At 56.6% G+C, this 15,687-nt stretch overlaps 1 non-coding gene and 2 pseudogenes across 1 annotated transcript; 1 reads left to right on the top strand and 2 right to left on the bottom strand.

Moving 5' to 3' along the window:
* Nucleotides 1-1,932, top strand: part of LOC127026006 (antigen WC1.1-like) — a 125,139-nt pseudogene extending 123,207 nt beyond the window's left edge.
* LOC127026016 (ribosomal protein S6 kinase alpha-3-like) overlaps nt 1-15,687 on the bottom strand; it is a 233,403-nt pseudogene that overhangs the window by 176,396 nt on the left and 41,320 nt on the right.
* TRNAA-UGC (transfer RNA alanine (anticodon UGC)) lies at nt 5,685-5,756 on the bottom strand. The gene has a single exon. It is a non-coding gene; the product is annotated as a tRNA-Ala (tRNA).

Below are 15,687 nucleotides of genomic sequence, written 5' to 3' on the forward strand. Positions count from 1 at the left end.
AACTCCCAGGAGGAGGCACTGGGAGGGTGGTGGTGGGTTAGGGAGGGTTGTAATTTACTCAGCAGGGTAGAAGCTTGCCCATCACTCACCCCTGGGGCACTCCACCCCTTGCTGCCTTGTGTGATGGGGGTCAGGACTGATGCTGCCTCCACCTCTCCCAGGCCTGGTGCTGCCCCTTCCATGTTCTTGCCCATGCAGATCCCACTCGAGGCCGTCTGACTGGCAGCGGGAGAGTCTCAGTGCCCGTCATCATCTGCATCATCCTGGGGGCCCTTCTCTGCCTGCTCCTGGCCCTCCTGGCTGGGCAAGTGCTAAGCACCAGGACTGGGCGCAGAGGTGGGTCCTGCCACAATGGTGCCAGGGGAAGATACCTCCTGGAAGGGCTGTGGGGTGCTGCGGGATGTCAGTGAGGGGCACAGGCAGAGCTGAGGGGGTGGGACTGTGTGCTGCCACCTGTCCCAGACACCACCCCAGTGAGTGCCTGGCCATGGGGCACCAGCAGCAAGGGGTGGAGAGAGCCCAGAGGTGGGGGGAGCTGGCCAGAGGCAAGGAGAGAAACGGGGAGAGTGGGGCTCGGGGAGATGTGAGCAGAGGGGAGATGGCCAAGGCTAGCAGTGCTCAGGGTATTGGTGGAGGGCACTCTGGGGCAATGGAGATGCTAGGAGGAGCGTGGGGCAGGAGGGTCCATTTCCATGGTGTCAGGCCCCCAGCCTGTCCCTCTGCCCAGCCTGCCCACCCACCAGCAGGGCAGGGACCCTGCTATAAACCCATGGGGCAGAGAGAGGGCAGCTCCAGGTGGAGAGGAAACATGGGAGCTGCTCCAGGGTCAGACAAGGGGGCATGACCCAGGGGCCAGAGGGGCATGAGCGCTGTCTCCAAAGGGATGATGTGAGGGTGATGCTGCCCCAGAGGATCTGCACAGCAATGTTGCCCTCGCTGGGGATGTGGCAGCCATGCCTGGACAGTGCAGTGGGGCTGTGCTGTCGGAGCAGTGCTGGGCTGGCCCAAGGAAGAGGTTTGGGGGAGCCCAGTGGGGTCCCATTGGCTCTCTGCCTGTCCCTCTGCCAGCCCTGCCTCTATCCCCAGGCTCCAGGAGAGCTCAGGAGCTCTTCCCCGAGGCCGTGTACGAGGAGATTGGTTACAGCCCAGCGTGGGAGAAGCAGGCGAGGTTTGGTCGCTCAGGTGGGTGTGGGTCTTCCCTGGAGGCACATCTGCAGGACCCTTTCCCCTGGCCCTAACCCGGAGCTGATCCCCTGAAGCCCCCCAGCCCGTGGTCCCTGCAGCACTGGTGCCATGTGGTGTGTGGGGAGAGCATCCAGGTCCTGGGCCCAGGAGAGGAGCTTTCTCCCAACCACCTTTCACCGTCCCAGCTGGACAGCCCCTCTCTTTCTGCCCCTGCACCCCATGTGACACCCAAGGAGGGAGGGAAGGGGCTGTCCTAGGGCACCTCTGGGAGCACCTTTGAGACAGGGTTTGTGCCAGGGGAGCAGGGTAAATTCCCAGCCCTCCTCCCCATGCAGCCCCAGCTCTGTGGGTCCCCCTTCCCCAGCAGCGCTGACCATGGGCCAGGTCAGTGGGGCTCGCTCCATAACACCCACTGTGCATCTCTCCAGGCTCTTCTTCAGAGGAGTCCCTGAGCCAGCTGCAGCCCTCCCCTGGGCTCAGCAAGGAGGAGGATGGTCTGGCATCAGCAGCAGGTAACAGAGGCAGGAAGGGCTTGATCTGCCTGCAGACATGTGTTGGACAGAGGTGTCACTGAGTGTCAGTGTCAGAGATGGGGAGGACACGGGGGTCTCCTGTGGCGCTGCCAACACCAGTGTCTCAGCCCTGTGTCCCTGCGCCTCCTCCTGTCCTCTGCTCTGCAGGATGTATCTTCTCACTGTCACCAACTCCCCTCTCCTTTCAGATGTTCTTGTCCTGGCCGCAGGTTAGCCAGCAGATGGCTATGATGATGCCAGGGAGGTTTCTGACCCTGGGGAGGACGCTGCCCCTGAGCAGGGCGAGTGGGAAATGTCCAGGGTGCCAGAGGAAGGAGCAGGGCCCAGGGATGCACCCAGAGGTGAGAGGGAAATTTAGCACTGCTGGTTCCTGGGGTGCCATCCCTGGTGGCACCCAAGTCGCTGCTGTCCTGAGACCCCAACCTCCTGGGAAGGGGGAACCTGCCCCAGGAGTTTTCCTTGGAGGGACTGGGGGTGGGAGAAGGAGCTGAATGTGGTGAGGAGCTGGGAGGAAGATGATGTACAGACCCCATGAGGTGAACTGCAATGTCCTGCCTTGCTGCCTGCAGGGGCCAGCCTGCGCTCCCGGACAAGTGTCGGGGTCCCCAGAGCTGAAGGAGACACCTTGTCCCTGTCCCTGGGAGCATGGGCTATGATGATGCTGAAGAGGTGTCTCTGGCACATCCCCGTGAGGACACAAAGGCTGTGACAGTGGAGCTCTGTGCACAACAGTCCCTGAGCCCCAGGCCAGGAGAGCCCATCCCTGCTGTGCAGCTGGGTGCAGCTGGGATGGAGGAGAGATCTGTGCAGCTGGGAGAGCTGTGAGCACATGGGAACTGTCTCCCTTGACCCATGGGCAGCAGAAACCGCCTGGAGTTTCCTCTATTTGTATTCCCGTATTTCCGCTGTGCCTCCAGATTTCTTCTTATTAAAAGTCTCTGAGGGCTTTGACCCACAGCTGGTGCTTCCCTGCCCAGGTGTCGGGGTGTCTCCCTGAGGCTCACCAGGGGGAACAGAGAAGAAGGACATGGCAGTGCGGAAGGGGCGCAGGGTCGGGGTCAGGCTGTGGGGCTGCGAGAGCCCATGGTCCCTGGGGAATAATCCTGCTGACAGAGACATTTCCATCCTGCTGGCCACAGGCACTTTCGAGTCCAAATGGCTCTCTGATAGGTCCCGTGATGCACGTCAGCGGCAGCACCCATTTCGTCACCCTTGGGTTTCCAGCTGCTCTTTCCCCCTGCCTGGGCCCCGCTGGTCCCACAGCGCAGAGGCCATGACAGAGCTGCCAGGACAGGGGAAGCCCTGGGCTTTTGTCTCACAGAAGTGAGCGCTAAGGTGGCTGCAGTGCCCTGAACACCCCAGCCAGCCCCAGGTGGGATCAAGGCCCACAGATTACCTCCCGTAATGGTCAGGAGGCAGCTCTGCTCCCCACTGCCCCAGCACAGGGTGCAGAGCCATGTTCAGGGACACGTGGGGCTGAGATTCCCTCTCCTCATGCTCTGCCAGGACCCATCTCCATTGCTCCTGCTGCCTTGGGCCCTCACAGACCCCAAGCACTACTGCCACAGCCGCAGAGCTGCCTTCTTCCTGAGCAGGGGCTGTAAGGCCCCACGGCAGCCCTGGGACCCCCTCCTCCTGCTCCCCTCCAGCCCCCACCCCTGCCCTCCTGCTGCCTTGCCAGGGGTGTCAGTTTGGATTTGTGTCGGGGCAGTACTTGTGGGCAGGTACAGGAGGGAGGGGAGCAGGGGAGATTGGGGCACCTTTCCCTCAGCGCTGTTGGAGGGCCAGAGGGATGGAGAAAGGATCCCCACGAGATGTGTGCTGTAGCCAAAAGCCGTGGTCCAGCCCCTGGCCTGAAGAAGGGCTCATCTGGGAGGATGCTCATGTGGGCACATTTCCATGGCAGATGAGATTTTGTGTCCCTCCTCTAAAGCAGGTGCTGCTGGGAGCTGAGCCAGGGTCCCTCTCCCTTGGCTGGGGCTTTCACCTGCCCCTGCCCCGCAGAGAAGGCTCTTACGCAGGAGCCAGTCGAGGAGAAGGCTTTGACACCTGGGCAGGACCTGGCACCCAAACTGCCCTCCCTGCTCCCGCTGGTGGGTCTCCACACCCCTCTGCCTTTTCCCCAGAAGGCTCCTCTGCTGTGGGCTGGAAGGTGCATTTGCTGTCTGTGGCAGGCAGGGTTCCCTGTGGGGAGTTCCTGCAGCTCAGTACTGCTGCAAACAGCAGGATCTGGCCCTAGAGGAGAAGAGGGGAGGAGGCGGCTGTCGCCAACATCCTCTCCCACTTCAGCATTGCCCCATTCGCTGCCGGGAGCTCCACCACCCCTGGGGTGACGCTGGGGGGTTCTGGGGGAAGCCCAGGCTCACACACCCCTTTGCCCCATACCCTGGACCCTTCCTGCTGGCAGCCCCCATGGGAGAGCAGCGTTCCCAGGGCCAGACGCCCACGATGATGGGTGACATATGTGGGCACTGCAAACACAGCCTCCATCCCCTGGAAAACTCCCACTGGGGCAAGCTCCAGCCCTGCATCTCAGAGAAGTAAGGTGAAGTGAAGTAAAGAAGAAGGGGGGAGTGTTATCTTCTGAACACAGGATGGTGGGGGTCTATGGGCAGCATGGACACTGACCAGCAGAGTCAAGGTGCCCCAAGTGGGGACCAGGGCAAAGAGCCCAGTGCCTGTCCCGTGCCACCTCGCCGCCAGCTCTGCCCTCCCGTAGGTGTAATATTTCTCCCTTACTCTGGCACCTGGCAGAGCTTTGCCTCCTCCTCCTTGGGGAGATGAGCCACAGGCCTGTGTGTGCTTGAGGGGGCAGCACACCTGAGCGGAAAGTACCTGTTTCATGGCATTTTGGGACCTGAACAGTCTGGCCCTGCGGGCTGGGTCCATTCTCTGCAGCAAAGCAGGATTGTCACTGTGCCCCAGATCTGTGGTTTCTCCTGCAGCTCCCGAGGACCTACCTGAGGGGGGGGTCACAGTGAGACCCCAACTCTCAGCACTGCTGCCCCGACACTGGGCAGAGCATGCCTGTTTAAAGTCCATGGGAGAGCAACCTTATTTCTCTGAGGCTGGGCTCACCGCTCCTGGGGGCTGGGCACCCTGCAGTGAAAGTCCATGTCTCATACCCCATTTTGGTTACAGGTATTATTGCCAAGGGAGCAGCCAAGGCACCATCTCCTGGCCCTCACTGCCTGTGCATGGCGGTGGACAGTCCTGTGCCTCCCCAATGCCATCAGCACAGGGTGGACAGAGACACCAAACACCCCAGGAGCAAGAGCTGGGCACCGGCCCTACCAGTCCCACCTCAGCAGGGCTGTGCCTGACCTCAGCAGCTCCAGGTTCCCTGAGCTGAGGCTCTGCTCAAGCCACTGGTGATGGTGGAAGGAGAAGGACCTGGAGACAGGGTCAGCGTAAGAAATGTCATTCCTCCAGCTGGGAGACCCACAGCCCCGCTCAGGCTCATCCAGCTCAGACACCCCTCCCTGCTGGCACAGAGGGGTGCTTCCCACATGGTATGGGATCTCCACCTGGAGACAGGACAATCTCAGACCCTTACCCCTGGAAAGCCACCAGGCCAGTGTGGCTCTGGTCCCAAAGGACACCTGGGCTGGACCAGCACCCTCACACCACATCTCTCACTGCAGCCAGAAAGGATTCTTAGTGTGCTGCTGACCTCTGTCCCCTGCCTGAGATCTCCCCACAGGCACGCTCTGCTGCCAAGCATTGTCCCTGGGTGGTGGGTGGGGTGGGTCTGTGGTGCAGGGCAGTGACCCGATCTCAGGTCCAGCACAGCTGCCTGCTTCTCCTCCAAGAGGGGGCTCAGCAGAGGCTGCGCACATAGCCCTCCTCACCTCACAGCCAAGCCCTGGGTGGGCAGGGCAGGCCCACAGGGTCGGGAGAGGACCAGTGCCCCAAGCTCTAACCCGCACCTGCCTGAGGCTGGGGATTCAGGGCAAAAACACCCCATGGAGATGCTGGGGATTGAACCCAGGACCTCCCTCATGCAAAGCGGGCGCTCTTCCACTGAGCTACATCCCCTTGACACTCGCCAGCAGGGGAGACCCTCTCCTCCCATAACATGTCTATGACAAGCACAGTCCTGTTGTCCCCTCGGTGCCCAGGGACCCTCTGCAGAAAACAGCACTTGAACCCTTCTGAGATGGGGGAAGTCAGGACAGCCTCTCCGCTGGGGTCTGATTTTGCCACAGTGCTGCACTGCAGAGCGCAGCCCCTTCAACGTCTCTGCAGGGCAACGGGGCAGGAGGAGGCTCTTGCTCAGGCACTTCTCCCATGCTCTGGCCCACTCTAGGGTGGGTTGATGGAGAGGAAAACAACCCTGAGCCTCCTCTGACGCCCAGGGCAACACCCCTCTGGGCCACATCTGTCCCCAACTCCACAGCAGGAGCCGTGCAACAGGGTGAGGGAAATGCCCTCCCTGAGGGGAGGTGCCCCCAGCCTCTGATGGCACCCCAGGGCATGTGGTGGAGGGGACATGGGGGCAGAAATCTTACATCCTCCTCCTCCAGGCACTGGGCCTCCCCTGCACCCCTCTGTCCCCCAACATCCCTGGAGGTGAGCTGAAGGGCAGGCTTCCACCTCCATGGGGCTGCGCATGTGGCTTGGGCTCAGGGACCTTCCCACTCCTTCAGCACTGAGGCCTGTCCTGACAGCAAAGCAGTGCCCTGGGACAGCCCTGGCTGGGGTCTCTGTGGCAGGGTGGCTGAGCGTGCTCAGCTGTTAACTCAAAGGGCGATGGTTTGACCACACGCAGGGATGGTGTCCCCATGGTGGTACAGCTGGGGCAATTGTGTTGCCCAGTGCCATAGATTTTTCCCAGTGCCATAGATTTTTTCCCTGCTGAGCCCCTGCCTGGCAGAGAGGGTTTGGGGGAATCAAAACCAGACCACAGTCACCGTGAACTTCTGGAGTGGTTGAGTGGAGCTAAGGGGATGGGCTGCTCATTTCTTCTGCTTCGCACACATGGTCCTCAAAGCCCATCCCCGGCAATGACTCTCCCATTCTTGCTCAAGAACAACCTAGAAGGACTCTTTTGGAGAAATGACAATCCTGCAGGCACTACCCCTGTGGCCAAGTATTTGCAAGCTCACGCTCAAAGCTGGCAAGACAGGAACTTTGCTTGTTCAGATGGTCTCTCCCTCTCCCCTCCTCTCCCTTGCGCTCAGGCACAACAAAAGCCAGACTTCCCTGGAGGTGCATGCCTGGGGAGCCAGCTATGAGGCAGCAGAACTGCACGGGGTTAGAACATGCACGTTGCTGTGGGACTATAGGCCAGTCTGTGCCATTCCTTGGCCTGAGTGGGTGACTGGGGAGAGGCTGAGACTGAAGACAGAGGGAGATGTCCTGGGTCAAAGTTGTCACTGTGTTCCTGATGGGCGAGAAGGGTTCTGTAGCAGCAAGAGGTTGCAAGAGGGGAGCCCAGCAGCTTGTTGGAGCTCATGAGCAGGTCTTTCTTCCTCTGGGCAGGGACTGATGGCTGTGAAGGGCTGCAGCTGAGCTGGACACTCCAGTCTGGTGGGTGAGCAGATTTGGGTATGGAAACTGGGGACAGCTGAGACACTTGTGCTGTGAGCCCTGGGTTTGGTGCTGAGAAGATGGAGAACACAGAAGCATGTGTGATGCTCAGGAAATGCAGAGGGAGGTAAATTTGGAGAGCAAAAATGACATCCAGTGGTTGAACTGGGGCTGTTTGGAAGTCACTGTGTGAGAGTTGGTGACCTTCCATGCTAGACCCCAGGGGAGCCACGGCTGGCATTTCTGTCCCGACCTGTGCCCCTGCAGCAGCGAGGAGCCAATGCAGAAGGATGTTCATGTGGGGCCCCCAAGGGGTCCCCCTGTGCTGCGTGTCTCCCTGCCGATGCCCAGAGAGGAGCACATCTGTGTTTCATCAAACATTGCAGCAGGGGGGCAAAGGGGGCCAAGAAACTCTGCTCAGGACAGCTTGTGACTGGACAACTCAGGAGCCAAGGCACCACAAGGGACCATCCTCAGCATGGCTTTGTCAGCTATCCCTGGCACATCAGAGGTCTCGCTGTGACAGACCTCTGGAGGGAGGATGCTGCCATTCAGGCCTCAGCACCAGGGAGTGCCTCTCCCTGGGACTTGGGGGATGGTGGCCTCCCCCATGGGCAGTACGCTCTGCTCTGGGAGAGCATCCTGCTGGGGCAGGATGGAAGAAGGCAGATAGGTTCTGCAAAAATCAAAGGGAGAAAATCATTGCTGAAGCCCAGGGTTGAACCAGGGACCTTTAGATCTTCAGTCTAACGCTCTCCCAGCTGAGCTACTTCAGCCCTGCCCCAGCAGCCCTTGTCCCAATTCCACCCCTGCCAGGCCACAGGCTGGCACACACGAGGAGAGCTCCTTGGGGATATTCCTAGGAAAAAGCTGTGCCCAGCACCGGGCACAGTGGACCTGGCCTCTCCCTGCCTCCATGGCCAGGTGGACTCCAGGTGTGGGGTGGGTGCCAGCCTACAGTAAGAGCACCAAGATATGCCTCAGGCCTCAGTTACAAAGGTGATGGCAGTGAAGGCAAGCGGGCAGGCCAGGCACATGCAGCTGCAAAGGCTGAGGGTGGAAGAAGTGTGGGGTAGGTGGAAGACCTCTCTCATAGGGAAGAGAGGGCCCAGGGGAGGCAGAGCTTTTGCTGGTGCCTTAGGCTTTTCCTTCATTCTTGCATGAGCAAGAGTCTTTTGTTCAATGTTTGGAGATGACATTTAGGGGGAAAGAAGGCTTGAAAACCTCCAAGGATTGGGACTGCACAACTTCTCAGGGCAACCTCTTCCAGTGCATAAGTGACCTCATGGTTATGACCTCATAGACCTCATGGTCTTCATCTCCTGCCTGAACATTCTTTCAACTTTTGTCCCTTGCCTCTCATCTTCCCACCATACGCCATGATGAAGAGCCTGGCTCTATTTTCTGAATTGCCTCATAGGAACTGGAATGCTCCCATGAGGTTTCCCAAAGCCTTCTCATCTCCATACTGAACAGTGTTCCCTCAGCCTTTCCTCAGGTGGAAAGTTCTCCAGCCCCCTGTATTGGTGCCCCTTCACTGAACTTGCTTCAGCTGATCAATGTCTTTCCTGTACTGGGGGCAGGAGGTGCGCCCAGCTAGAGGAACTCCTCCGCTTAGTGACAGAGCTCCAGGAGGAGGTGAGTAGGTTGCAGAGTATCAGGGAGTGCGAGAGAGAGAGAGACTACTGGAATCGCACCCTGCCTTCCCTGGGACAGGCCCAACAGGCAGACAGGACACATGAGATGGAGGATTCCCTATCCTCTCTCCGCCTGCCTGAACACAGTGACTTAAGGGATAGGGGGCAACGGCGACAAGTTCCTGCCCAGTACAGCAGGCGCATCTCCTCTCTGACGAGACCCCACCCTCCCAGATGCCCTTGCACAATAGGTACAAGGCTCTGCAAGTGGCACCGAACAATAACAAGGACGATGGTTCATCTAGCTTGGAGGTGTCGCTGAGGTTAAGTCGGCCTACACCCTGCATCAAAACTGCTTCCATAAAGAAAAAAAGACGGAGGTAGCAGGGCTCATTGGAACAGCTTTAAACTAGAGTTGAAGGGGGAAAGGGATAAAAGCAGGCTCCCTAGAGATAAGCCTGGGGGCAGCACACCAGTGTTTGATGGAACAATGGGCTAGCGAGGTCCTTTGTTCTGCCATCTCAGTGGAGGTAGGGGATGGAGATCCATGCGGCAGTAAAGACGGAAGGGTTATGGATGTGTTAGAAACCATGGAAGCGCCTGAGAATGGTCATGTAGGAATGATGGCTTCTCCCCCCAAAAAGGGGGCGGGATTGATAGCCCAACTGAAGTGCATCTACATCAATGCAAGCAGCATGGGCAACAAACAGGAGGAGCTGGAAGCCATTGTGCAGCAGGAGAACTATGATCTAGGTGCCATCACAGAAATGCCATGGTGGGATGACTTGCGCAACTGGAGTGCTGCAATGGATGGCTATGAACTCTTCAGAAGGGATAGGCAAGGAAGGAGAGGTGGTGGGGTAGCCCTGTATGTTAGGGAGTGTTTTGACTGTCTAGAGCTTGATGATGGTAATGATAGGGTTGAGTGTTTCTGGGTAAGAATCAGGGGGAAGGCCAACAAGGCAGATATCATGGTGGGAGTCTGTTGTAGACCACCCAGCCACGATGAAGAGGCAGACGAAATATTCTCCAAGCAGCTGGGAGAGGTCTCACAAGTGCTAGCCCTTGTTCTTGTGGGGGAGTTCAACTTACCAGATGTCTGCTGGAATGCAGCAGAGAGGAAACACTCTCGGAGGTTCCTGCAGTGTGTGGAAGAGAACTTCCTGACACAGCCGGTGAGAGGCCAACTACGGAAGGCGCCCCACTGGACCTGTTGTTTGTGAACAGAGAAGGCCTTGTGGGTGATGTGATGGTTGGAGGCCGTCTTGGGCATAGCAATCACAAAATGATAGAGTTTTGGATTCAAGGAGAAGTAAGGAGGGGGATTAGCAGAACTGCTACCTTGGACTTCTGGAGGGCAGACTTTGGCCTGTTTAGGAGACTGGTTGACAGAGTCCCTTGGGAGGCAGTCCTGAAGGGCAAAGGAGTCCAGGAAGGCTGGACATTCTTCAAGAAGGAAATCTTAAAGGCACAGGAGCAGACCATCCCCATGTGCCGAAAGACGAGCCAGCGGGGAAGAAGACTGGCCTGGCTCAACAGAGAGCTTTGGCTGGAACTCCAGGAAAAAAAGAGTTTATGACCTTTGGAAGAGGGGACAGGCCACTCAGGAGGACTACAAGGATGTCCTGAGGTTATGCAGGGAGAAAATTAGAAGGGTGGAAGCCCAACTAGAACTCAATCTGGCTACTGCCATAAAAGACGTTAAAAAATGTTGCTATAAATACATTAGCAACAAAAGGAGGGCTAAGGAGAATCTCCATCTTTTATTGGATGCAGGGGGAAACAGAGTGACAAAGCATGAGGAAAAGGTTGAGGTCCTTCAAACCTTCTTTGCTTCAGTCTTTAATAGTAAGACCAGTTGTTCTCTGGGTACCCAGGCCCCTGAGCTGCAAGACAGGGAGCAGAATGAAGCCCCCATAATCTAAGGGGAAAAGGTTAGTGACCTGCTACACCACTTAGACACACACAAGTCTATGGGGCCAGACGGGATCCACCCAAGCGCACTGAGGGAGCTGGTAAAAGTGCTCACCAAGCCACTTTCCATCATTTATCAGCAGTCCTGGCTAACTGGCAAGGTCCCAGTTGACTGGAGGTTAGCAAATGTGATGCCCATCAACAAGAAGGACTGGAAGGAGGATCCAGGGAACTACAGGCCTCTCAGTCTGATCTCGGTGCCAGGGAAGGTTATGGAGCAGATCACCTTGAGTGCCATCACACGACACGTACAGGACAACAAGGTGATCTGGCCCAGTCAGCATGGGTTTATGAAAGGCAGGTCCTGCTTGACTAACCTGACCTCCTTCTATGATAAGGTGACCCGCTTAGTGGATGAGGGAAAGGCTGTGGATGTTCTCTACCTAGACTTTAGTAAAGCCTTTGACATCGTTTCCCACAGCATTCTCCTGGAGAAACTGGCTGCTCCTGGCTTGGACGGGTGCACTCTTCACTGGGTAAAAAATTGGCTGGATGGCCAGGCCAAAAGAGTTGTGGTGAACAGAGTTCAATCCAGTGTTGGCGGCTGGTCACAAGAGGTGCTCCCCGGGGCTCAGTATTGGGGCCAGTTCTGTTTAGTATCTTTATCAATGATGTGGATGAGCGGGTCGAGTGCACCCTCAGTAAGTTTGCAGATGACAGCAAGCTGGGCGGGAGTGTTGATCTGCTTGAGGCTAGAAAGGCTCTACAGAGGGATCTGGGCAGGCTGGATCAAGGGGCCGAGGCTAATTGTATGACGTTCCGCCAGGCTAAGTGCTGTGTCCTGCACTTGGTTCACAACAACCCCATGCAATGCTACAGGCTTGGGGAAGAGTGGATGGAAAGCTGCCCGGCAGAAAAGGACCTGGGGCTGTTGGTCGACAGCTGGCTGAAGATGAGCCAGCAGTGTGCCCAGGTGGCCAAGAAGACCAATAGCATCCTGGCTTGTACCAGAAATAGTGTGGCCAGCAGGACTAGGGCAGTTATCGTCCCCCTGTACTCGGCACTGGTGAGGCTGCACCTTGAATACTGTGTTCAGTTTTGGGTCACTCACTACAAGAAAGACATTGAGGTGCTGGGGTGTGTCCAAAGAAGGTCAATGAAGATGGTGAAGGGTCTAGAGCACAAGTCTTCTGAGGAACGGTTGAGGGAGCTGGGGTTGTCTAGTCTGGAGAAAAGGAGGCTCAGGGGAGACCTTATCGCTCTCTACAGCTACCTGAAAGGAGGTTGTAGTGAGGTGGGGGTCGGTCTCTTCTCCCAAGCAGCAAGTGATAGGACAAGAGGAAATGGCCTCAAGGTGCACCAGGGGAGCTTTAGATTGGATATTAGGAAAAATTTCTTCACCGAAAGGGTTATTAAGCATTGGAACAGGCTGCCCAGGGAAGTGGTTGAGTCACCATCCCTGGAGATATTTAAAAGACATGTAGACGTGGCATTTAGGGACCTGGTTTAGTGGTGGACTTGGTAGTGTTAGGTTTATGCTTGGCCTCAATGATCTTAAGGGTCTTTTCCAACCTAAATGATTCTATGAGTCGATGATTCTATGTCTACAGCCTATAGAGAAAGAGCTGCAGGTGTGGGACACCGTCGGATAGCCTGTGGTGGAGACTATAGAGGGGTGAAGAAAGTCTCAGAAGCCCCCAACACAGATCAGCTCTTTCTTCCCTTGGCTCTGGCTGTTGTCTCTGCCGCTGATGCCTATGATCAAGCACCTTCTCCTTACAGCGCTAGGGTCTCACTGCCTCCCCTTCCCCACCTGGGAGCCTGGGAGGGATTGTACCGTAGTCCTGCTCTTGGCATTGCACATCCCCACGCCACACTGCCCCAGGAGGAGCAACATGTGAGGGAAAAGGATCTCCCTTCCCAGGGGCTGGGGGTCAGGGCTTGGCCCTTTGCCTTCAAGGAACACGTGAAAGTTTACTCAGAATCTGTTCCTTTACATTGCCTTTGTCTACTTCTCACCACTTTCTCCTGTTTTCTGCTCTAAGCAGCCCCTGGGGAGGCTTTGTCAGTAATGTCCCTCAGCGGGACCCATTAAGGCTCCAAAAAACTTTGGAGTTGGCATCTGACTTTGACTTCTTGAGAAGTTTCTTCAACTTCCTCTCAGTGTCTGAGGTTCATGGACTCAGCACGAAACCCACCGGAGGGGTCATTAAAATGCCTTGGGCTGCTCCTCTGCTGCCAGGCTGTGCCGGACTCCTGGGAGGGAGGGAGCTCATGGCAAGCGGGCAGCACTGCAGAGAGACAGCTCTGCCCAGGAGCAGCTCCTCTGCAAAGCACAGCAGGGCTGAGGGCACTGCCTGCAGGCACCGAGGGGAGAGGAGTGAGGCAGAGAAAGGTTTAAAGGCAGTCAGGAGTGGGGCAAGTGCCGAGGGCTCAAAGGAGGAGAAATCTTCGGGGCCCTTGACACAGTAAGTCTCTGGGTGCAGGGCAATGCAGCTGCAGTTTGTGGAGGGATCTCGTAAAGCTGGCATGGCCCACAGGAATCTCATTCCTGTATAGAGGAGGAGGACCTGCTCCAGAGCAGGGATCCCTGCTGCACCATCAGAGGACAGGGCATGACTGCTGCCTTCTCCCAGGGACGGCTGCAGGGCTGTGAAGCTGGGTGTGCAGCCAGGGGTGCCCAGGGCTGTTCTTCAGAGCAGGGTCCCTGCACCCCAGGGGGCTGTGTGCCGGGCAGGGACTCTGCTGCCTGCCAGGGTCAGCGCTCAGCCTGCCCGGGGAGCTCCCCATGGCGCTGTGGGGAGAAGCTGTGGGTGGAAGGAGAGACCCCCATCAGGGCAGGGTCCTTCTGCTGTCAGGAGGGTGCTGCCTGGCTCAGGGCTGCTCAAAGCTGCACATCACCCCCACGACACTGGCAGAGGCAGCTTTTCAAGAAGCACATCAAGGCAGGGGCTACCTGGAAGGAAAGGTGCTTTCCAGGGTCTGTGCTTTCGGTTTCCTGCTGTGGCTGGGGGGGAACAGCAATGCGGCTGTCAGGTTTGGGCAAGAGAAGGAGACTCCTACGGTGTGACACTGACAGATCAGTAGGTCTTTGAGGAACTGGATCAAGTTCCTTCACCCATTCATTGGCCAACAGAAAGCTCCCTCCTCTCTTCAGGGTTTTTCTGACCTGACTTGCCAACACAGAGATGCCCCTGGGCAGGAGTAAACAGGAGGCAAGAGGAGGAGGAGGAAAATGGAGGCAAGAGCAGGATGAGGGAAAGGAGGCAACAGGAGGAAAGAGGAACCAAAAGGAGAGAGAGCAGGAAGAGGCACCAGGAGGCAACGGGAGGTGAAGGGAGACACAACAAGAAAAAACAGGAGGCAACTTGAGGGAGAGGCAACAGGAGGTATCAGGAGGAGGAGGCAACAGGAGGCAACAGCAGGCAACAGGAGAAGGTGGCAACAGAAGGAACCAGGAGGCAATAAAGGAAGAGGAGGAAGAGGCAACAGGAGACAACAGAAGGCAACAAGAAGAGGGGGAGGAGAAGGAGGAAAGAGGAGGAGGAGGCAAAAGGAGGAAACAGGAGACCACCGGAGGAGGAGACAACAGGAGGCAACAGGAGGAGGAGAAGGCAGAGGAGGTGAAGAAGCAACAGGAGGCAACAGAAGGCAACAGGAAGAAGAGGCTAGAGGAGTTTAGCTGGATGATCAGGCCCAGATGTTCTCGGTGGTATGGAGTCTTCCTGGCAACCAGTCACTAGCAACATCCCTGAGTGACCAGCACTTCGGCCGACACTGTGGAACATCTTTATTATCTCCCGGTATGATGGGATGGAGCTCACCTTCAGCTCCTCTGTGGATGATGGCAAGCTGGGGGGAGCCTTTTAGCTACCTCATCTACTTCAACCTGCCTCGAGCAGGAGAGTCAGAGAAGACAGTATTCAAGTCCCTTCCAACTTGAGTTATTCTGTCATGCAATGAGTCTTTCCTTTGGAGAGTTGATTGGAGGTAGAATAGGCAGAGGAAGGAGAAAAGACAGAGAGGCAGAAGGAGAGAGAGAAAAATTGCCAATATAAATACAGCAGTTCCTCTGAGCAATGTTTCTCCATTTGAACCATCGGTAACAAAATGTACTGTGCTAAGTGGCTGCATAAAACTCTTTCCATAGAGCAAGAGAGCATAATCAGCTTGCTAGTACATACCCTTGGTGCTGCTAATAAAAAAACTATGAACACAATAATGAAAAGGTTCATTAAAAACCTAGCAATGCTGGAAAGGAAGACTTTTTCAGCTATTACATTGAGTTCTTTTATGCCAGTGTCACACGTTTTTTCGGAAAATCTACATTCAGGGCTTGATTCAGTTATCCACACAGGGGTGGCCACTGCCCTGGGGTAGCTGAAGCACCCATGTGTCCCAGGACATATGGGAGCCCTTCTGGAGCATGAGCTGGTATGCAGGCAGAGTACCTCAGGGGTGGTGGAGGGCATCGCCTGCCTCTAGCACTGCTGGGCAGGCTGAGCAGGAACCTCTACAGCACAGCAGCACGTGCTTGGCTGTGAGGTCCCTCCTGACTGGCCAGCAGTGGGGAGAAAGATACTTGCAGTCTTGAAAGCCATTACAATATTGTCCCCAACAAGATGAAAGCTTTGGGGAGGTCAAGGGTAGCTGGGACGAGAGAGATGGGAGATTTGGGGGAGGGAAGAGGGGTTTGGCCAACAGAGAGGAAAGCTTTTGAAGAGGAAAGATGTGTTCAGGTAATTTTGATGCCACTGCAACACTGACTGTGAAAACATTCATGTTAGGCCTTTACCCTGTTTCTAACCAGGAACCTTAAGCCCTAATCCTACCCCTAAACTCTACCCTTCACCCTGACAGGAATCCACTACTCTAATCCCTAACCT

This window comes from Gymnogyps californianus, chromosome 26, assembly GCF_018139145.2.
Source record: "Gymnogyps californianus isolate 813 chromosome 26, ASM1813914v2, whole genome shotgun sequence".
Classification (NCBI taxonomy): Eukaryota; Metazoa; Chordata; class Aves; order Accipitriformes; family Cathartidae; genus Gymnogyps; species Gymnogyps californianus.